At 38.7% G+C, this 15,205-nt stretch overlaps 2 pseudogenes; both read right to left on the bottom strand.

The window, feature by feature from the left end:
- Positions 1-437: 437 nt before the first annotated feature.
- Positions 438-2,687, bottom strand: LOC129310684 (squalene monooxygenase SE1-like; annotated as a pseudogene).
- Positions 2,688-12,780: 10,093 nt separating this feature from the next.
- Positions 12,781-14,388, bottom strand: LOC129311611 (receptor-like protein 44; annotated as a pseudogene).
- Positions 14,389-15,205: the final 817 nt, after the last annotated feature.

Genomic DNA, 15,205 nt, shown 5'->3' with positions numbered 1-15,205 from the left:
TATATATATATATTTTGAGTTAAATTTATTATTATTTTTATATGCTCAGACAAAATACATTGTTCACAAAAACAACCTTATTGTTTATAATTGTGTTTTATAAAAATAGGGACTGATATTTTAAATAAATAAAGCAATAGCACTTGAGTTACAAAAGTCAAAATTTAAAGATCAAATTTAAAATAAGTCAAAATTTAAAAATTAAATTTTAACTAAGTTAAAATTGTGGAGACTTTTCTTTTTTATTAAATTAATCCTTCATCCCATATCCTATTTAAATGTATTAGCTTTTTCTTTACGGGGAAAGTTATGCTAGTCTTCTCCTGAATGACATTGATAGTTTTGAGTTGAAATGGCATCGGCACATTAAGGAAGGGATCATTAACAATCAAGGGGGACCCGAGGGGGTAAAAACAAAACAAAAAAGGAAAAGAAAATGATATGAAAGGACTTTGATCCTTAACTCATAAGGATAACTAATCATGGCGGTTAAAGATGCATATATGCATCAATGCATACAATTGAATAAAGTGCTCGTGCATGTCTATCATATATACAAACAAGCAAGTAAATGCTTTGTATAGGTATTGTCAGGCGTATATAAGCTTACTTACAAAAGGCAGCTGGGTCAACGGGAATTCTAATTCCCAAACACATCAAAGCCATTAGATAATGCATCACCTATCAAGAGGAGCTCTGTAATAAGCTGGTAAAGTTGCAGCAAAAAACATTTGCCTCACACCTTCAGCCTTGATGATGGGGAATATTATGCCTGATGCACACTGCAACAATTTCTCCAGTGAGAACAACAAACTTGTTATCAAGTCAAAGCGTCATAAAAAAGCAGACTCATCGTGGCTAATGAACTAGAATGGATGGGAAAAGGAGGAGCAGGCAGGAACTCACCCAAATTAATCTGGCTGCCATCCGGATGCGTTCAAAAGAAGGAAATGGGAGGAGCAAACGGCCAACTCCAAAGATTGCGACCGCGAAGAAATGGAGAACTAAACTAAGTGGACGGGGGTTTAGACCAGAGAGTAAAGCCATTGGTCCATTCGAAAAGATGCCTCCAAGGCTCAAGTAATCAAAAGTGGCTTGGCGTAGTTGTTTTCTTGCTTGATCAGGTGAAGCAGAAAACACCTTGTATAGGGCACCTGCCAACGTATTTACAGTGGATGCCACTGGCTGCAACAGGTCATGAATTGCTAGTTGATGGGAACATTAGTGGTTCTGATTTTACTTTCATATTTATATTCATTAGACATTTAACTGTAAGCAGCACAGTGCATGGACCAATTTACAAAATAAAATACATAAAATGCAGAAAGCTGCGTTGCTTGCCTTGCGTGAGATGTAAAAGGATTCAAGATATTTGCACAGAAAAGCTGCATTGTTTAAGTTATGTAATGGCCTGAGAAGGTCGCGGAGCACAACGATATCAGACAGTGCCACTGTCACTCCTCCACCAGTCAAGGGATGCCGCATGTTGAAAGCATCACCCATTAAAAGAGCTCCAGGAGTAGGGAGAGGATGTGCTGGCATGCTTTTGTCAAGCATGGTTCTAATATTTCCCCCATTGACCGCGGATATGAAAGCATCATGAAGCTCTGGTGGAATCTGTGATAAAAATTAACGCAAGGAATGCAGGAAAATGAAGGATAAAACAAATTGAAAATTTTGGCTCTTCCACTGAGGAAAGAAAATATAAAGACTGTAAGTCACAACATACTGCAATTGGACTGTCGATAAAGCACAATTTAAGATACCTGTGGAGCCACTGTATTCTTCAAATAATTGGCCATTTCACCATTTCTGATGGAAGCTTTTGGCCAGGTAAATCAACCAAGCAACGAACCTCAGTGCTGCTGATTGGATAAAGTAAGATCGGGGAGGGATCTGCTAAAATAACATGCCCATGATTTGCAAATGGAAGTAGACAATTTTCCAGGATTAAACCCACAAAACAAGAGGGCACTTCTATCTGGCAAAGGTTAAAGAGAATTAGCTCTTAGGTATATAGGAGCCTCAAAATTAAGTGTACTGACTAATTGGTGTGTGGATAAAAGCATCTTCTGATGTCTCCCTTGTGGCATATTCTTGACTTTCAATGGGGGGAAAAACTTAACATCAAAATATAAAAAGGAAACAAACATTTCTAGCACGGCAATACAACCTCAGGCTGGCAAAGAGACCGACGCAACTTTGAGAAACAGCCATCACACACAATTGTCAAGGGAGCATAAGCTTTATGCTCTGGTCCACCCTAGGTTTTGCACCAGACTCCTTTGACAGTTCCATTTTCCTCAAGCAGGGATGTTACATTGCCTTGTTCCATCCGTACACTAAACGGAAAATAAGTGCAGATGGAAGTGACAAGAATAAGATCATCAAGCCCAAGAATACAAGAAAAAATGCATGGAAAATGAAATATACCAGCTATTGACATCATATATCCCACACAACATTGCTAATAGCAAAACATATCAGTTAGAAAGGGACAAGAAAGATTACTTGGGAAGTTCAGCAGCTTTTTCTCTCATCTTCTGTATAAAACGGCCATTGTGAAAGCTCCTCCCAGCCATATCAGCGTGAAGCTTTTCCAAGGGATAAGAGAGCATAGTTTTTTTTTCCGTCCTTGAAAAGAGCATACCCTAGCACTCTTTGAGCATCAATCTGGTCCACACAATCTGACACAGAAGACAAAAATTTATATCACATCTCAAACATTGTCGATAAAAGATATTTGTATTGATAGCCAACTTAGCCTCCGCCTACCATGAGCTGATAATAATGACAGTGACAGGGTTGAAGATAAATTTGAAGCATGTGTTAAAATATTTTATTTAAATTTGTGTACATTTCTTTCAATTTCAAAAATACATATATGTAATTCACCATTTTGGTACTAATAGAAGCAACTTGTAACCAAGCTGATCACAAGAAAAGATATCAGATTCAACCGAGCACCTTAGTAATCCATACAAAGTTTGTATGCTCCTTTGACCAGTATATCTTCTTACCCCAATTCAATTAGCTTCAAGTAACCCCCTGGCTGGAGAGGTTCACCCACGATTCTGTCTGGCTCTGTCAAGTCTCTCTCAAGAACATGAACATGTCTTCCAGCCTTCCAAAAATTGCAGGACAAAACATACCATTATGGAATGTCATGAAGGTTAACAAATCCAAAGTCATATCCAGTCCCTGATGGTATTAATCTGAGATCTTCTTGATTAAAGCATGAGAGTGGCAGACCATTGACTGAACATTCCTTGATAATCCAAATTAAACAGTACAAGAAGTAAATATAAGATATCAGGCTTTCATTACCAACAAAAAACCTTCCCCAGACCTCCAAAATTGCAAACCCTTGACAAGGCAAGATATAAATACGGGGCACGGTTATGCTTTTAGGACAAGCAGCTGTCATGTATAAAGCTATACTCCATGTTCTACTACTTTTCTATTTTTTCTCTCTTCTCTTTCCGTTTAATTATTTTATTTTCCTTTCTTTCTCCTCTGTTTTTTAGGGTTCCTAATGTTTCCTTCTCTGGGGTTTATTGCTTTTCTCAATCATTTCCTCTTGTTATTCGATAGTGTTTTTCCCCCCTTCTTCTAGACTGTCTTGGTTTGGTTTTGCATGAAATAGGCAGTGTCATGCTTTCCCTACTGTTCTAGGGAACCCTGTTTTTCTTGTTTAGTTTTTTGATGTTTTGTGCTGTAATTATTGTGTCCATGGCTATCAGACCAAACTTCCATTTGAAATTCTTGCTCTGGAGATGTTGGTATCTTTGGGATGCTGTCGGATCATTGTTTTATCATGGCTTTTAAGCCATTTCTTCAAGAACCTTTGGTTGTCTTTTTATTCGTTCGTGCAATTGCATGGTTCGTGATTCTCCTTCTAATTGGAAACGAGTTTCTTCTAGCAAATTGTGGCATAACTGCGTGGGAATGTTTCTTCGGAACCCTTTTTTTTTTAATTTCCTCTTTTTAGTTTTCCTATATTGTTATGTTTCTATGTTAGGTTCAATATGTTTTCGATTGGATCTAATCTTTTTATTAAAATCAATTGTCCTTTTTAAAAGAAAAAAAATATTAAAAACTTTTTGGGCAATATATGCAATTAACATATTTTAAAAAGTATTTATATTGCGGTGGAATTATTTTAATCTTGTAAAAATATTTCAATTTGATAAGCTAATAGTTCTTTTTTTTTTTTAAATTTCTTTTACTTCTAACTCAGCTCGTCCTTATAAGAAAAAGAGATTCTCACAAACATACATATGTATACAAATATGTTAATATCATATTTAAATGGGAGAATTCTAATTAAGTTTCACATAGAAAAATTAATTACTGTAAAGTCTATTGATAATTGAGTTAAACTATATTGACAATTGGTTATGTTGTCAATACAGTTTAACTCAGTTATTAATGGACCTTTTAATAATTAATTTTTTTATGTAAAACTTCTATGTAATTCTTCCTATTTAAATCTAAGATCTTTTACAAATAAGGAAGATGGCACTTTTATTGATAGTTTGGTGCAATTAGCTATCGACATGAACTAATTGTTCATTAATGGTTAGATAAATTTAAGTAAAATCTTTAAAATAAAAATAATATTATTGTAACATAATTTTTTACTTTTGAAGTAGAGGGAATGTTCGAATAATTAGAGTAAAATACAACGAAGGTTAAACTGGTTAAAGAATTTTACTATATATTTCAAGATTGAGTCTGATAATCTAATTGTAGTTAAGCTGGTTTCTTAAGTAAAAAGCCTCCTAATCTTTTTTAGACAGTATATATAAACTTGTTTTGACTGATTTATATCTTGAAATTTGTCTTCATGCGTCCTTCCATTTCTACCCTGCACTAATGCCTAAGGCGGGCCAAATCTTTCTATTTTTCGTTGTTTTATTTTTTTGGCTGACAGCCAAGTGTTTTTATTCATTGATTAGGAATTTAGGTACATTTTTTTTATTAATAGCAGGTATCTTCTTATTAAAAAATAATATAAAAAATACAAGAGACAATTTTATTCAAAATACAGTAATGTATTAAATGTAAGTATTTCTTCTAATGAGAATTTAAATATTAGCTTGTCATATTATGAAGGACTAGGTTTATTAATTAGATGCATTTTATTTAAATAAATAGCAATATAGCGTGCCTTGCTTAGTTTGATTACATGGTAATATAACCAAGCTCGGCAACTTTTAATTACTCCTAAAAGTTTACAAATTGTCTTATAGATAGAAACACATCACCTTTCAAAATTTTATCATATAAGGTTGGTTTAAGATGTCAGCAATCGAAATTGCCCATGCTCCAATGACACCCGCGGAGGCACGTTATAGTAAGAGAGTGCAAATACACCCCATCACTTTTGATAAAATTTATAAGTGTGACATGCAAAATTTATAACTTTGCAACCTTATATATATTGCATTCATTAGATTAAATAAAATAATATTCAGATTCAAAAACTTACTTCCTCTATTAAAAAATGTCTTTGAAATGTTGGATATTTAAAAACATAAAATATTTTTGATCTTTTAAAGTGTAATAATTATTTTTTTAAAAAAATATTCTTACTAAATAAATTACTTTATATTTATTTTTAGGTGAAACATTCCATTAAAAAAGGGTAAATATAAAAAAGTTATAGTTAGTTTAAAGATAAATAACTACTTTATTGGGGTGAGATTTAATTAATATTTTTGAACGAATGAAGTAATAAATATGTAATATTTAAAAAATTAAAATAAGATATAAAGACAATATTTATATAAGACATCATATTTACTAAGTTAGCACGTGTTTGTAAATGTGAGTGTTGTGAATAAACTTGTAGAAAGTTGAATCCATTCGACTAATACAGTGTGCTTAAGTTGTGGGATGCGTGGGGGTGTAAACTGAGGCTGAATGATTGTGTATTGTGAGGAGTGGGCTCAGGGTTGTGGGGAGGCACATGCTGCCAAACAAGCTGAAAAAGCACCCCACAGATTTATTGGACAAGCACCTTCCTTGTGACTCCTCCTCATCATCAATCTTCCAATTTAATTCCTCACACTCTTTCCCTTCTATTTATTTATATCATCAAAACAAATCTCACCCCTAAATGCTCTTGCATGACCCGGCCCCATCCCTCTTCCACTCTTATCATTCCTATATAACCCACCTTTGACTTTCCTCACCCTCCCTTCTTTCTCCTTTCGGTGCAATTTCCTTTCATTATTATCTTTCATTGTTTGTTTGGAACTTGTTTCATGTCGAGACGAGGGGACTTAACAGAGACTTGGACTAATTTGAATCGAGTCAAAATTACTGGTAAGTTGATTATCCTAAGCGCCAGGAGATATTTGATTTCATTATTTCAATAACCCTCAACGTCTTCCAATTCCAACTCCGCCGCTTCCATGTCTCATCATCACCCCCACAACACCCACCCCACTTGTCTTCTCATCATATTTGTGGGCTATGTATGATTTATCCCCCTGTTCCACAACTTCCCCCGCTGCCACCTAATCTCTTGTGTTAATTCCATTCACAATGTTTCACGTTTCATTTCCTACTCTCCTCCCATTCTCTTGGAAACCGTCACAATAACCACGTCAACACAGCATAGAAGGATCAAAATAGAGATGTCGCTGAGGAGCAGGACAGTGACGTGGCCTATGCAGGCCGCATGCAGAGTCGCGCGAATGAGAATGGGGTGCGTCATAACACTCATGCAAGGACTCTTGCGTGGAAGTTACGAGAGGCACAGAAGGGATGAAAAGCCTGACATGCAATGATTGAGGGTGTGATTGTGGTGATTTGGACTTCCTTTCTGTTATTCTCTTCCCTCTGGAACTTCTTCTTTCTGTTATCTTTTTTGCATGTTTTCTCTGTAATTTCCTTCTGACGAAACTATGAAAATGGTTAATGCTCAATAATAACAACATGACTCTGTTTCTTACATTGACTTGATCTTTGTTGTTGTGTGAGTACGTGACAAAGGTGCTCTTGTTGAGAGATGGCAGCTAACACGAGATTGAAAGAGCTGTCAAATGAGGTGAAGATTCTACAATCAGATATGTAGAGCATGCGTGAGATCGTTGAACGGACAGACGTTGCCAGTAACTTGTGCCTGGAGAGATTGGAAGCTGTTACGGGGGATTTCCTCCGAACACCAAACCCTAAGGTAGAGAAACTCGAGACAGCCATAGAGAATTTAGTATGAAATGGGACTCCTTGGCAAGAGAAATTAGAGGCTCGAGTAGATGCTTTGGTACGAATGATGGAATCTCTACAGAGGAATCATGACGAGTGAAAGATTTTTCAACCTGAAGGCTCGGAAGGAGGCAATAACTCCACAACGTACATCAATCAAAGGTAGGTAAAAATTGATTTCCCTCAATTTGATGGTTCTAATCCATATGGTTGGATTTTTCGCGCAGAGCAGTACTTTGCTTTCTATCAAATGACATCATCACAGAGGATTATTTTAACATCAGTTCATATCGATGGGGTTGCGGTGCCTTGGTTTCAAATGTTATTGAAGGCTAATTTACTTCCAACATGGGAGAGTTTAACACAAGCGGTAGAGTCTCGTTTCAGCCCCACTAAGTTTGAGCACCCCAAGTCACAATTTTTCAAACTTACTTAGACCGATTCATTAGAATCATATCATCAACAGTTTGTGAAGCTTGCTAACCGAACAAAAGGGGTGACAGATGATGCCCTTTTAGATTGTTTCATAGGCGGACTGAAACCAGATTTACGACGAGAGGTCATTGCTAGATCTCCAGACGATTTGCTCAAGGTAGTAAGTTTGGCCCGACTATTCAACGAGAAATATCAGCAAAGTACTTGGGTGAATAAGAACAGGGGAGGAAGTGGAATCATGGGAGGTTCAACACCCATAGCATTGAAGGCTGCCACGAGTATACCAGCCATTGCAAGCTCATCGACCTCTAAACTATCGTTGGTACCACTATTACCGACGCCCAACGTCAAACTTTTGACAGTAATGAGAAAGATAACGTCGGCAAAAATGCAAATCCGCAGGAAAAAGGGACTCTGCTATACCTATGATAAAAAATTCTCTCCAAGTCATTGTTGCGCCAATCGTCAGTTTATGTGGTTATCTACTGAAGACGACAGTGAGATACCTGAACCACCGCCACCTCCTGCCAATATTCCCATAATTGAATCCCCAGTGACAGAAGAAACGGCAACATATCATCACATTTCATTACAAGCTTACAATGGCACAACGGGACGGACAACAATCTAATTTTCTGGGGTTGTTAAAGGTGTCTCTATCAAAGTCTTGCTTGACGATGGTAGCTCAAACAGCTACATTTACCCTAGAATTGTGAAGCTCCTGAAGGTGGTAGTCGAACCCACCCGTCCCATGAATGTTTTAGTCGGAAATGGACAATTGATGAAGGGAATGGGCCTTGTTCGAGATCTGCCAGTCCAAATTTGTGGTCACACTATTTTTATCACTGCATTTGTCCTTGATATAGCGAGGTCAGATATTGTCATTGGGTCCGATTGGCTTGCCACTCTCAGCCCTCACGTAGCTGATTACAGTAACTCAACCATCAAGTTTTTGTCCCAGAATGACTTTATCACACTTATTGGGCAAAAAGAGGCACATTGTGAAGTAGCCCAATTTCACCAGTTCCACTGTCTTAATGGAACAAATGGAATTCAAGAGATGTTTCTCATCTAAATGCTGGCAATGGATAATGCGATTGACTCAAGACCATCCTTCTTGGTTCCTCCCGACCTTAAGGCTGTGCTTAACAAATTTCCCTTGGTCTTTGAAACACCCCATGAACTACCTCCTTCATATGATTGTGATCACCAAATTGTGCTGCAACCTGGAACAGGGCCTGTCAAAGTGAGGCCTTATTGCTATCCCTATAGTCAAAAGACTGAGATTGAACGCATGGTCAAAGAGCTATTACATGATGGGTTTATTCAACCAAGTGTCAGCCCATTTTCCGCTCCTGTGCTTTTGGTTTAGAAGAAGGATGGTTCTTGGCGACTTTATGTAGATTACAGAGCACTCAATGAAGTCACTATTAAGGACTCATTTCCTATGCCAATAGTTGACAAGCTCTTGGATGAACTTGGAGGCTCACAGTTCTTTTCAAAGCTGGATCTTAGGGCAAGATACCACCAAGTTCGAATGCATGATGCTGACCGTGAGAAAACAGCTTTTCGAACTCATCAAGGGTTTATATGAATGGCTTGTAATGCCATTTAGACTTACAAGTGCTCCTGCCACTTTTCAAGCTTTAATGAACTTTGTTTTTAAAGATTATTTACGTAAATTGGAACTTATTTTTTTTAATGATATTCTTATCTATAGTGCTATTTGGTCTTAGCATCTTGAACATGTTGAGATGATGGTAAAGCAATTAGTTGCTCACAAACTATATGCCAAGAAAACTAAGTGTTCATTCGGCCAAAACCAGATTGAATATCCAGGTCACGTGGTGGCGACCAATGGAGTATCAATGGACCCTGCAAAGGTTTCAGCTGTACAGAAATGGCCAACCCCTGCTAATGTTACTTAACTTTGAGGCTTCCTTAGTTTAATAGGGTATTATTGCTGTTTTATCCACAAGTATGCTTAACTAGCCAGTCATTTAACCAAGTTGTTGCAAAAGGATGGGTTCCTTTAGTCAAATGAGACGCAAGCTACATTTGAAACTCTCGAACGAGCCTTGATTGAGGCCCCTATTTTAGCTCTGCCTGACTTTTCTCAACCTTTTATAGTGGAGACAGATGCTTCTGGTAGTGCCATTGGAGCTATGTTAAGTCAAAATGGGCACCCAATTGTTTACTTTTCTAAGCAATTGTCTACTCGATTGCAAGCTCAATCAGCATATGTTAGAGAGTTATTTGCCATCACTCAAGCTGTCATCAAGTTTCGGCATTATCTTTTCGACCATCCATTTGTCATTCGCACAGACCAGGAGAGCCTCAAACACCTTGATAAACAGGTGTTACAAACACCTGAGCAAGAGTTCTACCTACTAAAGTTGCTGGGTTATAGGTTCACAATAGAGTATCGACTAGGGAAAACAAACTTGGCCGCTGACTCTCTTTCCCGCGTCACTTATATGGCATTACAGCAGTTCCATTCATCCTTGTTTGATGATATTGTGAGGGTTGCTCTTCAAAGTGACCATCGCCAACTTCAAGAGCAAATTGAACAGGATTCGAATTCTCTTCCCGATCATTAGGTCCGTGAGGGTGTGTTATACTTCAAAGGTAAAGTCATGGTACCTCATGAAGACTCTCATTGAGTCCAACGAATTTTGCAAGAATTCCATGCCTCATTGATTGGAGGGCATACGGGTGCTCTTCGCATGTTTTACCGCTTGGCCGCTAATGTTTATTGGCAGTCAATGAGAAGGGATGTCCAAGATTTTGTTCGAGCATGTCTCACTTGCCAACGTGCCAAAGTAGCTCAGATCTCACCAGTTGGACTTCTTTGCCCTTTGCCTATACCCTCACAAATATGGGATTCGATGGCCATGGATTTCACAACGGCACTACCTTCAATCTGAGGATACTTAGTCATCATGGTTGTGATTGATTGCCTTTCAAAGTACGCGCATTTTGCACTCTCTTTGCCCTTTGTCTCAAGTGGTTCGCTTACACGCCATGCTGCAGTCTATCGTGTTAGATCGCGATAAGGTATTTACTAGTTCCTTCTGGCGAGCATTATGCCAACTTTAGGGCATTCAGATTCAATTAAGCTCCTCTTACCACCCTGAATTTGACAGCCAGTCAGAGGCTTTAAACCGTTGTGTTGAAATGTATCTTTGTTGCTATGTTCATGACTGCCCAAGACGTTGGCTGGAATTATTACCATGGGTTGAGTTTAGCTATAATACTTTTTTTCACTCAACAATTGGCATGACGCCCTTCAAAGCCGTTTACGGACGAGATCCACCCTTGTTGGTGCAAGGTAACTCCATGACTGATACACCACCTGATTTACATGCACAGCTGCGTGACCGGGATGTTTTGCTCGCCTCACTTAAATGTCACTTGTAGCAAGCTCAAGCACGTATGAAGCATTTTGCTGACCGACACCGACGAGAGGTTGTTTTTCAGGTTGGTGACTTGGTGCTTGTCAAACTTCACCCTTACCGTCAACACTCGGTGGCTTTACAAAAACACTAGAAGTTGGGCTTTAAATACTTTGGCCCCTTCAAAATCCTCAAGCATGTCGGATCTATTGCATACCGCCTTGAGTTGCCATTGAATGCTCGTATCCACCATGTGTTTCATATTTCTTTGTTAAAGCAATGTTACGGGAACGTTGATTCTATCTATGTTCCCTTGCCTCTACTCACGAATGTCGATGGTCCACGGATTCAGCCACTCGACATTCTTAAAGTTCGTCAGATTCAACATGGTACCCACGCTGTCACTTAGGTTCTTGTTCGTTGGGAAGGGCTCTCTAATCCTACTTGGAAAGACTTTCACTCTTTTGTCCAAGACTATCCTTCTTTCAACCTTGGGGACAAGGTCTCAATCGCAAATGGGGGCATTGTCATGATAACCACGTCAACAAAGCATGAGAAGGATCAGAACAGTGATGTGGCTGAGGAGCAGGACAGTGACGTGGCCCATACAGGCCGCATGCAGAGTCATGCGAATGAGAATGGGGTGTGTCGTAGCACTCGTGCAAGGACTCTTACATGGAAGTTACGAGAGGCACAGAAGGGATGAAAAGCCTGATATGCAACGATTGAGGGTGTGATTGTGGTGATTTGGACTTCCTTTCTGTTATTCTCTTCCCTTTGGAACTTCTTCTTTCTGTTATCTTTTCTGCATGTTTTCTCTGTAATTTCCTTCTGATGAAACTATGAAAATGGTTAATGCTCAATAATGACAGCATGACTCCGTTTCTTGCACTGACTTGATCTTTGTTGTATGAGTACGTGACAGAAACTTCCTCTCTCTTTTCACCGTTTTGAACCATCAACACTGTTCACGGATTTACTCTTCTTTTTTGCAAGATTCCTCGGCAATTAAAAAAAAAAACAATGATCGAGAGAGAGGTGTCAAGGAAGCCTGCCTTTTTACTTTTATTAATTTATCTGTAGTTTTTACCCTCGATCCGAGAGCAAGCACAGAGCGCCATGCCCATATGTTACTGAAAAGTGGTACAAAAGGAACCGAAACTTGACGCACGAGCCTAGCCCCACCTCGGTTCATTCATTAGAGAGGGGGGAAAAAAAGAGGAGGGAGAGAGACAGAGACGCTAACAAGATTTTGATTTTCTTTCAATCGGTGGCCACAATTATGCGTCGCATTAACTTCCAGTTAACCCCCTCGCTACTTCACAACAAGCCCTTCTACTTTTCAACGCAATTTACATAATCACTTTTTAATTTTTAACCTTAGTCTTCATTAGACTAGTCCCCTCACCTCGTATTGAAAAATGCGTAACAGCATCGACAAGTTATAATCCATGTGGCATTATTGGTCTCCCACCTGCTCAACTCTCCAAAGCACAATAACCCCGATAATGTGGACTAACGCGGCATTTTCTGCAGTTTAAATAATACTATGTTTATATTTATTATTTCTTATGCCAACATTTATTTATTTATTTATATTCGCACTAGCTGTTTGTAGTTGTACTCATAGTATCAGCATACTGCTAGACAAGTTTGCACGTAGCTCCACAGGTACTACCTACGCCTACCCTACGAAAACCCATCCAGCAAGCCCGACCCACAGGAACGTAGATATCGGAAATCAAGGAAATTACATTGATATGTAGCAGTACTACATCTAACACCGTGGGTAAATGGCAGGGGGAATCATACAACTTACAACGAAGAGATTAGGTGAAGGAGGGGGGAAAAAGCTGCACAATTTTACATACTGGTGCGAGTGATCTAGATGCCTTTAGATTATACACTGTTTAGAATCAGAATCAGGATCAAGATCAAAATCAGGCCAATCAGGAATGGGGAAGGGAATTGAAACAGTGAAACAGAGGAGCAGGCAGTGGAGAAAGGGGGGAAAAAATTCTGTTCTATCCCCAACAAAATCGATAGGACAAGGGTCTGAATCTGAAGTCCCCATGAATGACCCGTTAGAAAGAAGGGGAAAATAGGGGGCATAACCCCCACCTCACTTTTATCAAAAAACGTACCTGCCTGGTGTTTTCATCTGAACCATCCTCAATCAATTTCAAAGATACCTTGGAATTTTCTGAGGCCATTGTAATTAAGGTCAATAATCGGGCATAAGCTGACTGATTTTCCCTTCTTCCATTGCCATCTTCCACTCTGTAACTTTTAACCATATGCACACTCCGGTGAAGCTCAGCACCAAACTCGCGAGTCCGCTTCCTAACCCGATCACCACAATGGCCAAAACGGACAATCATTTATTCCTGAGTGGCGGCAAAGGGTATCCATAGAGATCCTTGTTCCCTTGGAACGACGTGGCATTGAATCTCGGCAAGTTGCCACTGCGGTTGGCTAACGACGCCGGAATCGGACCGGAGAGGTGATTGTTAGAGACGTCGAAAGCAGAGAGGCGAACGAGGAGGCCCAATTGCTGAGGAATGGGTCCAGTGAGGGCATTGTCATGGAGATCGATGATGTTCAAATAGGCGCACAATGCGAGCTGCGGAGGAATCTCGCCTTCCAAACGATTGAAAGAGAGGTTCAAAACGGCGAGGTTGACCAGGGACTGGAGATCGGGAGGGATGGGACCGGTGAGAGCGTTGGAGGAGAGGTCAAGCGCTTGCAGGTTGGTGCAGTTGGAGAGAAACGGAGATATGGTGCCACGAAGATTCAGATTCGCGAGCGAGAGCCTGTAGATTCGGCCATTGTTGCAGGTAGCACCTTGAAGACTGGAAGTAGAATCGTTGCAAGGGTTAGCGAAGTTGGTTTCTCTCCAGTTCTGGAGAGACTTTTTGGGGTCCTGCAACGACTTGCTTAGGTGGGTCAAGCACGCCTCGTCACTGGGATCCGATAAACAACCAGGAATAGCTGCGATTGTTAGTAAATACACTAGCACAAGAATCCAAACATCCATGGACGCAATCACGCAACAACTCCCAAAGAAGCCGCGGAAATTCAATTGCAAATTGCAATCCCGTTCTTCTCGATCAACACTGATGATGGCGATCGGGGCCGAAGACCGAAGCGGGAAGGCTAGCTAGGGAACACAGAAAACGATCTATTTAAGAAGCGGAGTGGAGAAAAAAAGAAAGAAAGAAAGAGATAGGCAAGAGTGGGGGATGACCTGCCTCTGAGAAAAAAGAAAACGACAAGACGGAAAAAGGGTATTAACGTCATTTAGCGATGGAAAGGCGTCGCAGTCTCGCAGAGCATGCACAGTCGGACTTCGGAGCCTGACTCAGTCGACTCCTTTCTGATTATTGCGAGCGAGGGAACGAGACCAAACATCCATTACAGCGACTCCTTTACTTTAATTAATCATGTATTTTAAAATAATTAATGAAGGAGTTCTACTCAGGACAATCATAATAACAACCGAGAACTAACAGGTTGGATCTCATGAAAGAGATCAGTACCCTCTAACATAATAAATTAAGGATTGAACTCTTGAGGGAAAAAAAAAAAGTATCCATATTTAATATATGAATGTATTTAAAAGAAAATTGTTTTTAGTAAAGAAACAATTTAATAACTCTAAAAGAAAATAGATGTAAGCATAATTTAAAAAAATTATCTATTTAATAACTCTAACTCATAAATGATAACTTGATCTTTTAATTTTTATAATTTTAACTTAATTATAATTTAATTTTTTAACTTTGACCCAATTTAACTGAGTTTCTATAATTTCAGTAATTTAAATTATCAATCCCTCGATTTTAAAAAATAAAATTATAAAACTTAAAATTAGTTTAAAGTTTTAATCTTTATAATCTTCAAATTTTTAATAATTCAAAATGATAGTATATAAATTTTAAAATAATTTTAATTTTTATAATTTTATTTTTTAAAATATAAAAAAAAATTAATAATTAAAAATATAATAATTGACTCGTACCCATTCAGAATTCAAGGATTGAGCTTGAATTAGATTAAAACAAATGATTAATTTATGAATTAAAAATAATAAAAAGTGGGGAAGGTGGCATGTCAAATCCGTGAGGCGGAATAGCGCGAGGGTTAATGTGAGAGGG

The sequence above is a fragment of the Prosopis cineraria genome, unplaced genomic scaffold (genome assembly GCF_029017545.1).
Source record: "Prosopis cineraria cultivar Desert tree isolate PC_DT_omini unplaced genomic scaffold, ASM2901754v1 PC5, whole genome shotgun sequence".
Classification (NCBI taxonomy): Eukaryota; Viridiplantae; Streptophyta; class Magnoliopsida; order Fabales; family Fabaceae; genus Prosopis; species Prosopis cineraria.
The sequence above is the reverse complement of the archived record's forward strand: the minus strand, read 5'-3'. Positions and strand labels throughout refer to the sequence as shown.